The sequence below is a fragment of the Tamandua tetradactyla genome, chromosome 8, assembly GCF_023851605.1.
Source record: "Tamandua tetradactyla isolate mTamTet1 chromosome 8, mTamTet1.pri, whole genome shotgun sequence".
Lineage (NCBI taxonomy): Eukaryota > Metazoa > Chordata > Mammalia > Pilosa > Myrmecophagidae > Tamandua > Tamandua tetradactyla.
The window spans coordinates 68101022-68115766 of record NC_135334.1 but is presented as its reverse complement, the minus strand read 5'-3'; the positions used below and the strand labels follow the sequence as shown (position 1 = coordinate 68115766).

Genomic DNA, 14745 nt, shown 5'->3' with positions numbered 1-14745 from the left:
GATCATCAATCAGCAAGTGAACGCCGTAATGGGAGGACAGCAGGGCTTCTCAGCTGTACTTCTCTGCAGCATTTTTCCTTCCTTGTGTATTTGTCAGGATGAAACTATTTTATTAACTTCAGACATCTCTCACTTTTTCAATGAATGCAATCATAGGATTGGCATTTAAATATTTACACTATAAAATGATTTTTGCATCAGTTTTACTAGATTGACAACAACATGCTGCACAGTGCCTAAACCTTTGGGGAAAAAAAACTGTGAGCAAGGTCTATGATTTTGTTTTCATTATAAAGGGAAATCCATTCTATACTGTAAAATTCAAAATGCCAGCTGCATTCACCTTTGAGTTGACTTCCAGGAAGTTAAGATCTGCTGTATTTCCTTTTGACCATTTTTTCTTCATGCTATATAAATGTTACATGTAATAGTTGTCTGAGAACTACAAAGCTGTTGTCATGAACATACTTTGTTTCAGCTCTTTTGAGAAGGAAAAGTTCTAAGTCCTTTCCACAATTAATCCTGATGTCCTTGTGGTCTTTCTTCTTAGAAATATATTATTTCATACCAAATGAATAAGTGAGTCTAAACTCACTTGTTGATGGACTAAACTCATCAGGCATTGTTTACTGTCAAGTATTTCCATATTTTTATCTGAATCATTTTTTGTTGTCACCAACAGATAAACTCTGCAAGCTAATATAACATTTCCTATTTTCATGTTTGTTACCAAATAAATTTGCTCTACTAACTAATAAACATAGAGATTGTACAGAATCTTTATGAGGATTTAACCATTTTCTTTTGATCCCAGATCTGCTTACTGACTTTTTCCATTTGATTTGCCAATGCCACAATAATTTTTCTAGAAAATAGTAAATAATGTATTTTTATCTAATCTGCTATAATATAGGCTATATTTCAGCGTTAATTGCTTTTCTGGTCAAAGTAATAAATGATTCTGTTTTAAATAAGATTTCTGGTAATGTTTTATCCCTGGTTTACATACATTTATGTAAAGGCAAAGCCACCATGTCTAATTGTGCAGTTTATGCGCTGTATCAAGGCACCTGGTTCGGAGAGGGGGAAGAGTGAGGGCTGAAATCTAGCCTGCCGAAATATGTTCCTTTGTAGGGTTGCAGTTCAGAGGACACATCTTTTTCCAGTCTCCTCAAGAGGGCAGCAGTGATACTATTCATGGTAGCTATGCTGCAACTTCTTGTTCATTAGAGCAGAACTCTGCATTTATAAGCCAAGACACTGTATGGCAGTACTTCTCTACTCCAAGCCTGGGTAAGTTATGAGCTAAAAGCTAATAACTTTTCAAGTAAACATTTATGATCTATAAATACATAGCATTCTCAACTTGAGCTGTGGACTAAACACATGAATCTTCCAACTTCACACAAGTAAAGTGAACAGACCAAGGAACAGAAACAAATCTTATTGCATAAGCCATGTCTGTCTATGGTTTCTATTCTTCACAATAACCAAAGTGCCATCTATAAGATGTAAAACAAATTTTAAAATTCCTACAACCACCTAGTTTCCAAACAAACCATAGCCTTTTCAATATTAGCTTTCTCAGCCAAGCATATCCAAATGAGTAGCTTCGTCACTGCTGACCATCTGGTAGACCCTTCAACTGATCTAGCCTTTGTGCGTCAGGGCAGGACAGCCATGCCTAGATCAACACATGGTTGCTAGCAGCATGTAAACCAGGAACTCCTGCCTGACGGAGAAGACAAAAAGGACTTTGTAAAGCAATTTAGGCTATGCTTTGTGAAAGGAAGGGCTGAGAAGTACAGACTGCTTTAATTCCACCTCTGAATAGTATATACCTCTCTGAAGCCACCCTGCCACACACACTGTCAACCTACAGGCATCAAACATTTGATTTAGCAACTTTTTATTGAGCTTACTCTGGGCTCAGTACCAGCATAGTCTGGTTTAGCCTTTTCAGCTCTTTTTTTTTTTTTTCCTGCTTCAGCCCAGGACTGAATGCAGAATGGGTCTGCCCTGTTGAGAGAGAATAGGACCTGCCTCCTGGTAAGGTGGCCTAGTCCCAAAATAGGGCTTGACTTCTAAAGGAAAGTATAAGGAATGCAGGAAAAGAAAAAGGCTTCGTTTTTAAAGCTCTACCACATGAGGACCATACGGCACTGTGCATCCACTCAACAAACTTGGGAGTGCTATATCCATGTTCTGTGGGAGGAACATAGTGGAGACACAAGACAGACACCTGCCCTGATGGTGCTTACTATCTAGTGTCTAGCAAATGAGTATGCTGGTTAAATTTGTTGTGTCATGGAGGAAGGTATTGAGAGCAGTGGGACTATACCCTGGGAGGGTGGAGTAGGGAAGACTTCCCTAAAGATAACCTATGTCAAAAAAACTGAAAGATGAGCAGAACTAGGAAAGAAAGGATGGTTACAGCACAAAGCAAGAAGTATCTGTCACACAAGGCCTTGAAAGTCATGTTAAAAATTTGAATTTGGAAAGCTTTTGAAATGATAAAGAATAGATTAATGGGGACTAGTGTGGATATAGGGATATCATATCGAGAGAGAGATGAAAGCTTTGACAGACAAAGAAGTCCTGAATAAATTTGTCAACAAGAGACCGGCCCTACAAGAAATCCTAAAAGGAGTTCTGCCAGCTGAAAAAAAAGGAGAGGGAGGTCTGGAAGAGGGCAGAAAATTGAAGACTACCACTAAGAGGAATTTAAAGAATACAAAGAGAAACAAGGAAAAGAATATATAGATCTGACATATAAAATAAAAAAGATAAGTGGTGGAATCAAGAAACGCCTTTTCAGTAATAACTGTGAATGTTAATAGACTAAATTTACCAATTAAAAGATACAAATTGGCAGAATGAATCAAGAAATATAGTCAAGCTATATGCTGCTTACAAGAGATTCATCTTAGACACAAGGATACAAACAGGTTGAAAGTAAAAGGATGGAAAAAGATCTTCCATGCAAGTTGTAACCAAAAGAAAGCAGGAGTAGCTATACTAATATCGGACAAAATATACTTTAAATGTAAAGACATCATAAGAGACAAAGAAGGACATGATATACTAATTAAAGGGTCAATTGACCAAGAAGATATAACAATCAGAAGTATTTATGCTTCCAATCAAGGAGCTCCAAAGTACATGAGACAGACATTGGCAAAACTGAAGGGAGCGATAGATGTTTCAACAATAATAGTTAGTGGCTTCAATACACCACTCTCCTCTATAGACAGAACAACAAGACAGAAGATCAACAAGGAAACAGAGAAGTAAAATAACTCGATAAATGAATTAGACCTAACAAACATATATAGGTCACTGCACCCCAAAGCACAAGGTTATACATTCTTTTCTAGTGTTCATGGAACATTCTCCAGGTTAGAACATATGCTGGGGCACAAAACAGGTCTATATAAATTTAAAAATATTGAAATTATTCAAAGTGCTTTCTCTGATCACAATGAGATGAAGCTGGGATCTCAATAACCACCAAAGAATGAGAACATTCATAAATATATGGAGATTATACAACATACTCTTAAACAACCAGTGGGTCAAAGAAGAAATTGCTAGAGAAATCAGCAGCTATCTGGAAATGAATGAAAATGAGAGTACAGCTTATAAGAACTTATGGAATGTGGCAAAGGCTGTGCTGAGAGGGAAATTTATTGCCTTAAATGCCTATATTAAAAAACAAGAACGAGCAAAAATCGAGCACTTAACAGCAAACCTGGAGGAACTTGAGAGAGAACAGCAAACTAACCCCAAAACAAATAGAAGAAGAGAAATAACAAAGATTAAAGCAGACATAAATGAATGGGACAACAAAAGAACAATAGAAAGAATCAATAAAACCAAAAGTTGGTTCTTTGAGAAAATCAATAAAATTGATGGGCCACTAGCAAGACTGACAGAAAAAAAGAGAGAGGATGCAAATACACAAAATCAGAAATGAGAAGGGGTACATTACCATAGACCCTGAAGAAATAAAAGGAATCATAACAGGATACTATGAACAACTATATGCCAACAAACTAGACAACACATGGACAAATACCTGGAGACACACAAACAAGCTACACTGACACAGGAAGAAATAGAAGATCGCAACAAACCAATAAAAAGTAAAGAGATTTAATCAGTCATCAAAAATCTTCCTACAAATAAAAGCCCAGGGCCAGATGGTTTCACAGGGGAATTTTATCAAACATTCCAGAAAGAACTAATACCAATTCTGCTCAAACTTTTCCCAAAAATTGAGGAAAAAAGAACTCTACCTAACTCATTTGATGAAGCTAATATCATTTAAATACCAAAACCAGGTAGAGATGCTGTAAGAAAGGAAAACTACAGGCCAATCTCCCTAATGAGCATAGGTGCAAAAATTCTCAATAAAATATTAACAAATTGAATCCATCAACACATTAAAAGAATTATACACCATGACCAAGTGGGGTTTATATCTGGAATGCAAGGATGGTTCAACACAAGAAAATAAATTAATGTAATACAGCACATTAACAAATCAAAAGGGAAATATCATGTGATCATCTTGACTGATGCTGAAAAACCATTCAACAAAATTCAGCATCCTTTTCTGATAAAAACATTCCAAAAGATAGGAATCAAAGGTAACTACCTCAATATGATAAAGGGAATATATAAAAAACTGATACCCAGCATTGTACTCAATGGAGAGAAACTGAAAGCCCTCCCCCTAAGATCAGGTACCAGACAAGGATGCCCACTGTCACCACTATTATTCAACATTGTGCTAGAAGTTCTAGCTAGAGCAATCAGACAGGACAAAGACATAAAAGGCATCCAAATTGGAAAGGAAGAAGTAAAACTCTCATTATTTGCAGATGATATGATATTATTCTTGGAAGATCCTGAGAAATCTACAGCTAAGTTACTTGTGCTAATAAACAAATTCAGCAAGGTGGTAGGATATAAAACTAATGTGCAAAAATCAGTAATATTTCTTTACACAAGCAATGAGCTATCTAAGGAGTCAGTTAAGGAAAAAATTCCATACAAAATAGCAGCTAAAAGGATCAAATACTTAGGAATGAACTTAACTAGGGGCATAAAGGACTTGTACACAGAAAACTACATAAGGGGATTGCTAAAAGAAATCAAAGGAGATCTAAACAGGTGGAAAGACATTCCCTGCTCATGGATAGGAAGGCTAAATATAGTTAAGATGTCACTTCTCCCCAAATTGATCTACAGATTCAACACAGTATCAACTATTCCAAATTTCAACAACCTACTTTGAAGATTTGGAAAAACAAACTACCAAATTCATCTGGAAGGGCAAGAGCCCCTTAAAGCCATCCTAAAAAAGAAGAACGAAGTGGAAGATTAACACTCCTTGACTTTAAAACCTATTATAAAGCCACAGTGATCAAAACAGCATGTTACAGGTACAAAGACAGAAGCACTGACCAATGAAATCGAATTGAGAGTGCAGAAATGGACCACCAAATCTATGGTCGGCTGATTTTTGACAAGGCCCCCAAATCCTTGAACTGGACAAAACAGTCTTTTCAATAACTGGGCATGGAAATAACCATGAGAATGAAAGAGGACTCCTATCTTACACCCTACACAAAAATGAACTCAAAATGGATCAAACACCTAAATATAAGAACTAGCGCCATAAAGCTTCTAGAAGAAAATATAGGGAAACATCTTCAAGACCTAGTAACAGGAGGTAGCTTCCTAAATGTTACACCCAAAGCACAAGCAAGAAAAGAAAAAATAGATAAATGGGAACTCCTCAAAATCAAATGCTGCTGCAACTAAAAAGACTTTGTCAAAAAGGTGAAGAGGCAGCCAACTCAATGGGAGAAAATATTTGGAAATCACTTATCAGACAAAGGTTTGATTTCCTGTATATACAAAGAAATCATGCAACTCAACAACAAAAGAACAAACAATCCAATTATAAAATGGGCTAAAGATAAGAATAGGCATTTTTCTGAAGAACAAATACAGAAGGTTCAAAAGCACATGAAGAGATGCTCATCTTCACTGGCTCTAAGAGAAATGAAGATCAAGACTACAATGAGATACTACCTCACACCTATAAGAATGGCTGCTATTAAACAATCAGGAAACTATAAATGTTTGGAGAGGATGTGGAGAAACTGGGACACTTATGCACTGCTGCTGGGAATGTATAATGGTGCAGCCACTATGGAAGATTGTTTGGCGGTTCCTTAGGTACTAAATATCGAGCTGCCCTATGATCCAGCAATAGCACTACTTGGTATATACCCAGAAGAGCCGAAAGCAACAACACAAACAGATATTTCCATACCAATATTCACAGCAGCATTATTCACAACTACCAAAAGATGGAAACAAACCAAATGCCCATTAATAGATGAGTGGATTTGGGCAGGCCATGGTAGCTCAGCAGGTAAGAGTGCTTGCCTGCCATGCCCGAGGACCCGGGTTTGATTCCCGGTGCCTGCCCATGTTAAAAAAAAAAAAATAGATGAGTGGATCGACAAAATATGGTATATACATACGATGGAATATTATACAGCAGTAAGACAAAATGATATCCTGAAGTACATAACAAGATGGATGAGCCTTGAGGACACAACGCTGAGTGAAATTAGCCAGACACAAAAGGACAGATACTATATGATTCCATTCCATTTCTGACCAGCATAGAGGTATAATTAGAGATTTATAATACAGAATACAGGGGACTTAGAGATATATAGAAGCTAGGGATGGGTGAACCATTAGCTAATGTAAGGGACTGGTAGGAGTGAAGGTGATTCTCTAGTGGGTCTAGAAGTAATATTACCATATTGAAGATGAAAAAGATTGAAAGGGGTTGTATAGACCTACGTGTCCCACTGACTCACACTAGAAATATGAATGAGTTCTTGTAAGAATTACTTCAAAGATATGATTCTTATATAAAGAGTATTTAAGCTCAGGGTACAGGGGGGAAAGTGCTATTGCATGCTATGACCTATGTTCAAAAGGAAACCATGAGCACTACCACCAGCAACAGCAGAGGCAAATAATGGAGTGAGGGGCAACAGTTAAGAGGAGGTTACCTATTTGGTGAAGGTGTGTTTATTGGTTTTCTGTCTCTTGGGGACAATGAAATTATCTAAAATTGAGAATGTTGATGGACTGAGGACTTTGGGCCCTCTATATGATGCCTTATGAATGCAGGTGGCTGAAGGATGCACTGACAGAGAAGTAGATTGGAGAATGATGGTGTACACTTATGAACAATGGTTGTGCTGCTACAAAAAGGAACAATGTCGTGAGGCAACCAAGGATGTGAACGAACATGTGGGACATTTGGTGAGACAAAATAAGCCAGAAACAAAAAAACAACAATGGTATGGTCACCTTTAGAAAATGCTTATAAGAAAACAGGGACCTATATGGTAAGATTTTAGAGCAGATACATTAAGTCTGGAGTAATGATTATTATTTCTGGATTCTGAGAGGCTGTCTTATATATATAACCTGATATTTAAAGATAAGAATGAAGCCAAACAGGTTGGGGTTAAAGTAATTCAGAATATAGGGGTAAGGAAGACAGTGTCTATATTTTAGAACCACATATACTCTTTGAGACCAATGGAAGAAAGGTTTTTTGATCTGGAACTGAAATTTTCTGTAGTGCATAACCGAATTCAACCTATCTGTATAGCTTATTTGAACAACTGAAACACAGAGAGCACAGAATAAGAAAGAGGTCCTTTAATCTTGTATAAGTCATTGTAATGCCTGGAAACATCCTAGAGTATATTAAACAGATAATCAAAAAATATTGGCAAAGTCCCCTGAGGGAGGGGAGAAAGAATATGGAAGTACTAAACTTTACCATCAGGGAATCCCCTGATACTGTGTCAAACTTTAGTGATACCTAAATCAATAGGCCATGCCCTCGACCATGAGGCTTACTCTTGTGAAGCTTATTATGTAGGTAGCATAGAAGCTTAGACTACCTATAGGCATGCCTAAGAGTTATTTCCAGAGTACCTCTTTTTGTTGCTCAGATGTGGCCACAGTCTCTCTAAGCCCAACTCTGCAAGTGAAATCATTGCCCTCTCCACTATGTGGGATGTGACATCCAGGGGGAAAGTCTTCCTGGCAACGTGGGAGAGGACTCCCAAGGATGAATCCAGACTTGGCACTGAGGGATCAACAATTACATCCTGACCAAAGGGGGGAAAAGAAGTGTAATTAATAAAGTATCAGTGGTACAGAGAGTTCAAATAGAGTCAAGAGGCTACTCTGGAGGCTGTTCTTATGCAAGCTTCAGGTAGACCTTCCTACATATCATAACCTGCCAACCCACAACCAGGACCATTCCAGCCAATCCTAAAGAACACATAGGGCAATATATAAGATACCACAAGGGTTCCAGGCCCTAGAGTAACTTGCCAGAAATCTATAACTTCTAGATGGGTCCCTGGTTCAGATAAGCCCTGAAACTTAGCCCAGCCTCTCCAGAACATCAGATAGTTCTATCTCTCTACCCCACATCAATGACAGACCTTCCAATATCAAAAATTTAGAATTGCCATAGCCCAAACAATGTCATAGCACAATGAGAGGTATGGAAAGATCAAAGGTGATGGTAAAATAATACATAGAAGATAGGACTTAACAAACGAATATGAATGCTGAATCATTAAATTGGTATCTCTTTTAGTCTCCAATATTTTAGAGAAGTTAGAAGTAAAAACCTAAAATTGTGAAATTGTAACCCATGTCAAAGTCTGAAATATGTTGTACAACTAATTGTGGTGCTATGCTTTGAAATTTATAGCTTTTTTTGCATATATGTTTTTGTTCACAAAAAAAAGAAGGAAAAAAAGTCAACTGTGATGATAAAGAAGTGTTTGGGCCCTCTGGCCTCCTACATTCTGGAGCAACTAGAAGGAAAAACAGGAGAGGATCATATGGTAGCCCATGACAAACTCTGGGATCTATCCTGTGACCACTTTTTGAAGAGTGCTTTGAAAACTACTGCTTTTTTATTTTTTTGCTTTGTATATATGTTATACTATATAATAAAAAAAAAGTTAAAAAAAAAGTTTTCTGGTGTCTTACCTGACCTTCTCACCATGACTCTTTGGAGTTGGTTGGCATTTCCTTAGTGCCTCCCTGGTCCAGTTTTGGCTGGGAAATACTAATTTGGGAAAATCTTCTCCAGGGTGACCCTCCTCCCAGAATTTTCCCTCCAGGCAAAAAAGCTAGAGACAACAAAAGAAGTATTAAAAAACTACAGAGACAAAACAAAAGCAAAGAGAACAGATCAACATTCCTGGAGAATCTTGGGGATGAAACAACTGCATGAATAGTGAAATCTTAAAAATTGTACTGCATATTGAGGGAAAGAATCAAATGAAGAAGAGCTGACAAAAATCTGAGCTGTTACACATGGGTAATTCTAAATGTCTAGAATAAGTGGAATCAAATGTCAAAGAACAGCCTTAACACAAAGCCAATCAACAATAAAACCCTAGGCAAGACAGAAAATTGGCCTTCAGAGTAAACTCATCAAGATAATCAGATGGTGCAAGGTAGTTCAGTGATAGAATTCTTGCCTGCCATGTGGGAGACCTGGGCTCGATTCCTGAACCATGCACCTCCCAGAAAAAAAAAAAAAAGATAGCCAGTTGCCTAGACATCAGCAAAAAATTACAAGCCGTACTAAGAAGCAGGAAGATATGACTCAGTCAAAGCAAAACCTTAAAACTTTGAGGAAGACAGCTTTAGGTACAACTAATCAAAGATGTTCAAACAAATCTCCTAAATCAATTCAAAGAGATAAAGGAAAATATGCATAAAGTGACAAAGGACATTCAAGACACTGGGTGAGTATAAGGAAGAAAATGAAAGCATAAAAAAGAAACACAACAGAACTTATGGGAATGAAAGTCACAAGAAGATATTTAAAAACACACTAGAGGCACACAGCAGAACTGAAAGGGCAGACTAAAAATCAGTTAACTAGGAGATAGGATAATCAAAATAATACAGACAGAAGAACAGATAAAGAAAAGAATGGAAAAATTTGAGCAGTATCTCAGGAATCTGAATAACAGCACAAAGCATGCAAACATATATTGTTATGGGTGTCCCAGAAGGAGAAGAGAAGGGGAAGGGGACAGAAAGAATATTTGAGGAAATAATGGCCAAAAAATTCCCAGCTTTTAAGAAAGACATAAATAGACTTGTACAGAAGTACAACATGTTCCAAATAGAATAAATCCTAACGGACCTAGTCTGAGACACATAATAATCAGAATGTCAAATACCAAAGATAAAAAGAATCCTGAAAGCAGCAAGAGAAGAGCTAGAGCAACTAGGCAAGAAAAAGAAAGATAACCAAGTTATAAAGTAAGAAGTACAGTTTTCATAACTTGCAGATGACATGATACTACATATAGAAAGCCCTGAAAAATCTACCACAAAAATACTAGAGCTAATAAATGACTTCAGCAAAGTGGTGGGGTACAAAATCAACATGCAAGAATCAGTAGTGTTTCTATACGTAAGTAATGAGCAATCTAAGGAGGAAATCAAGAAAAAAAATGCCTTACAATAGAAACTAAAAAAAAAATTATCTAGGTATAAATTTAACTAAGGATGTAAAAGGACCTGTACATGGAAAAGTATCAAACATTGCTAAAAGAAATCAAAGACGACCTAAATAAATGGGAAGACACTCTGTGTTCATGGAAAGGAAGGCTAAATATCCTTAAGATGTCAATTCTACACAAATTGGTTTACAGATTCAATGCAATGCCGATCAAAATTCAAGCAGCCTACTTTGTAGAAAAAGAAAAGCCAATTATCAAATTTATTTGGAAGGGTAAAGGGCCCTGAATAACCAAAAATATCTTGAAAAAGAAGAATGAATTTAGAAAATCACACTTCCTGACCCTAAAGCATATTACAAAGCTTTTCTGTGTATAAGCCCTTTACATCCTTAGTTAAATTTATACCTTTTGATTTTTAGTTTCTATTGAAAGACTAATATGCTTTTGGTCAAAACATCATGGCACTGGCATAAAGCTATAATGACCAGTGGAATCAAATTCAAAGTTCAGAAATAGATGTTCCCATCTATAGCCAATTGATATTTCACAAGACTGCTATATCTGCTCAACCAGGAAAGAACAGTGTCTTCAATCAGACAGTGCTGAGAGAACTGGATATTCAGATGCAAAAGAATGAAAGTAGACCTCTATCTCACACCTTACAGAAAATTTAATTCAGTGGATCAAAGGCCTAAATATAAGAACCAGGACCATAAAACTCCTAGAAGAAATGTAGGAAAACATCTTTAGGATCTTGTGATAGGCAAGGCTTTATTAGACCAAAGCACACCCAAAGCACAATTAGGTAAATGGGAGCTCCTCAAAATTAAAAACTTTTGTGCTTCAAAGGACTTTGTCATAGAAGTGAAAAAGACAACCTACTCACTGGGAGAAAATACTTTGAAACCACATATCCAATAAGCATTTACTATCCAAGGGGGGAAGATATAAACTAATCCTACAATTCAACAATAAAAAAGAAAAAGCCCAACTTAAAAATGGGTAAAAGACATTGTACTGGTTTGAAAGGATATGTGCACCCTAGAAAAGCCATGTTTTAATCCTGATCCATCACGTAGAGACTGCCGTTTCTTTCAAACCCTATTCCAGTACTGTATGTTGGAAGTTTGATTATATTATCTCCACGGAGATGTGACTCACCCAATTGTGGGTATTAACTTTTGAGTAGAGGGAGATGTGATTCCACCCGTTCCAGGTGGGTCTTGATTAGTTTACTCCAATCCTTTAAAAGAGGAATCTTTGGAGAGAGCTTCTGAATGACAAGAGCCAGAGCCCACACAGCCAGAGACCTTTGGAAAATATCCCTGGGGTAGCTTCATGAACCAAAAAGCCAGGAGAGAAAGCTAGCAGATGCCACCATGCTTGCCATGTGCCTTTCCAATTGAGAGAGAAAACCTGGATGTCATAGGCCTTCTTGAACCAAGGTATCTTTCCCTGGATGCCTTAGATTGGACATTTCTATGGCCTTGCTTTAGCTGGGACATTTTCACAGCCTGGAACTGTAAACTTGCAACATAATACATTCCCCCTTATAAAAACCATTCTGTTTCTGGTATATTGCATTCCAACAACTAGCAAACTAGAACAGACATGAATAGACATTTTCCAAAGAGGAAATATAAGCAGCTAAAAAGCACATGAAAAGATGCTCAACATCACTAGCTACAAGGGAAATGCAAATCAAAACCACAATGAGATACCATTTCAGACCTACTAGAATGTCCACTCTTTTAAAAAAACAAAACTACAAGTGTTGGAGAGCATGTGGAGAAATAGGAACACTCATTCTCTGCTAGCGGGAATGTAAAATGGTGCAGCCACTATGAAAGACAGTTTGGCAGTTCCTCAGGAAGCTAAGTAGAGAATTACTGTATGATCCAGCACTGAGATACTACCCGAAGGAGTAAGAACAGGACTCAAATAGACATCTGCACACTGATGTTCATAGCAGCATTATTCACAATTGCCAAAAGACGGAAGCAACCCGAGTGTCCATCAAGTGAGGAATGGATAAACAAAATGTGGCATATACATATGATAGAGTATTATTCAGCTGTAAGAAGGAATGAAGTCCTGATGCATGTTTTACAGCATGAATGAACCTGGATGAAAATAACCCAGACACAAAAGGACAAATATTTGTATTATCTCAATGTTATGAGATAATAAACAAACTCAAAATTATAATAAACAAACTCAAGAGAGTTAGAATCTAGAATATAGATTACCAGGAAACAGATTGGGGTTAGAGAATAAGGTGTTAATGCTTAACCTGTAAAGAATTTCTATTTAGGATGATTGTAAAGGTCTGGAAGTGAATGGTGATGATGGTCGCACATTACTGTGAATGTAATCCACAGCACTGAACTTTACAGATGAATGTGGTTAAAAGAGGAAACTTTAGGATGTATCTATTACTAGAATAAAAATTTAAAGATAGGACTGTATTGCACAGTGAACCTTATTATAGATGATGGACAATAGTTAATAGCATAAGAAAGTTCTTTCATGGTTCATAACAGATGTATGATGATAATATAAGGTGGTAATAATAAAGTGTTATAAGGGAAAAATATACCTACCAAAACAATGGATGATAGAACTCATTTAATAATCTTTAATGAATTATAACAAAGGTAACTACTGTTAAAAAAAGAGTACAATTTTTTTTTAATGCTATCATTAAAAGTAACAAATATTCCATACCAATGCAAGGTGTTGGTGAGGTGGTGTGCCAGTCTGAATCTGTGGTGGACCCCAGAAAAGCCATGCCCTTTGATCCTCATTCAATATTGCTGGGTGGGAGCATTTTGATTGTTTCCATGAAGATGTGACCCACCCAACTGTGGGTAGTAACTTTTGATTAGATGATTTCCATGGAGGTTGGTCTCCACCCACTGAAGGTGGAGTTGCTTGCTGGAATCCTTTAAAATAGGAAACATTTTTTTGTCACCTTATGTGTGAGACTAAAGCAAAAAATGCTTATTTGGTACAAAATTTATATTTTGACTAGTGCATTTCCTAATATAACTTACATAGATAGTTTGACTGAACACCATAAGTACTTGGAATCTCAGGTAGGACATGAGATTTTGTTGGTTTGTCCAGAGCGGTGCCCCGATGAATCCCAGAGTGATTCGATCAGTGAGTGGAAAAGTATTTGCAAACCCCCCTTCGGGGAACGGTGAGAACAGGGAGAAATTCAACTTCCCCAAGTTGAATTCTTGATATTCTTGCAAGTAGTGTGGACAACCAAAGCTATAGGCTGAGCCCCCAGTCTTCGGCTTTGTTCATATGAAACTTAACCCCACAAAGGATAGGTCAAGCCTACTTAAAATTTAGGCCTTAGAGTCACCCGCAAGAGAACCTCTTTTGTTGCTCAGATGTGGCCTCTCTCTCTAGCCAACACAACAAGCAATCTCACCACCCTCCCCCTGTCTACGTGGGACATGACTCCCAGGGGTGTGGACCTTCCTGGCAATGTGGGACAGAAATCCTAGAATGAGCTGAGATTCAGCATCAAGGGATTGAAAAAAAACCTAGAATGAGCTGAAACTCAGCATTAAGGGATTGAGAAAACCTCTAGAATGAGCTGAGACCCAGCATCAAGGGATTGAGAAAACCTTATCGGCCAAAAGGGGGAAGAGTGAAAGAGACAAAGTGTCAATGGCTGAGAGATTCCAAACAGAGTCGAGAGGTTATCCTGGAGGTTATTCTTACGCATTAAGTAGATATCACCCTGTTATTCAAGATGTAATGGAGAGGCTGGAGGGAACTGCCCGAAAATGTAGAGCTGTGTTCCAGCAGCCATGTTTCTTGAAGATGATTGTATAATGATATAGCTTTCACAATGTGACTGTGTGATTGTGAAAACCTTGTGTCTGATGCTTCTTTTATCTACCTTGCCAACAAACGAGTAGAACACATGGAATAAAAAAAAAATAATAGGGGGAACAAATGTTAAAATAAATTTAGTTTGAAATGCTAGTGATCAATGAAAGCGAGGGGTAAGGGGTATGGTAGGTATAATCTTTTTTTATTCTGTTTTTGTTTTATTTCTTTTTCTATTGTCTTTTTATTTCTTTTTTTGAATTGATGC

The 14745-nt window shown here is 37.2% G+C and overlaps 1 long non-coding RNA gene across 3 annotated transcripts in view; it reads right to left on the bottom strand.

Moving 5' to 3' along the window:
• LOC143644473 (uncharacterized) overlaps positions 1-14745 on the bottom strand; it is a 34804-nt gene that overhangs the window by 12839 nt on the left and 7220 nt on the right. The window contains exons 2-4 of one of the 3 annotated variants that reach the window (XR_013156728.1): positions 13353-13570; positions 9130-9272; positions 6410-8228 (exon numbers count right to left, since the gene is read on the bottom strand). This is a non-coding gene — a long non-coding RNA (uncharacterized LOC143644473). Of the gene's footprint in view, positions 1-6409; positions 9273-13352; positions 13571-14745 lie in introns of those variants that run through there. The other 2 variants (XR_013156727.1, XR_013156726.1) reach the window with 2 other exon arrangements.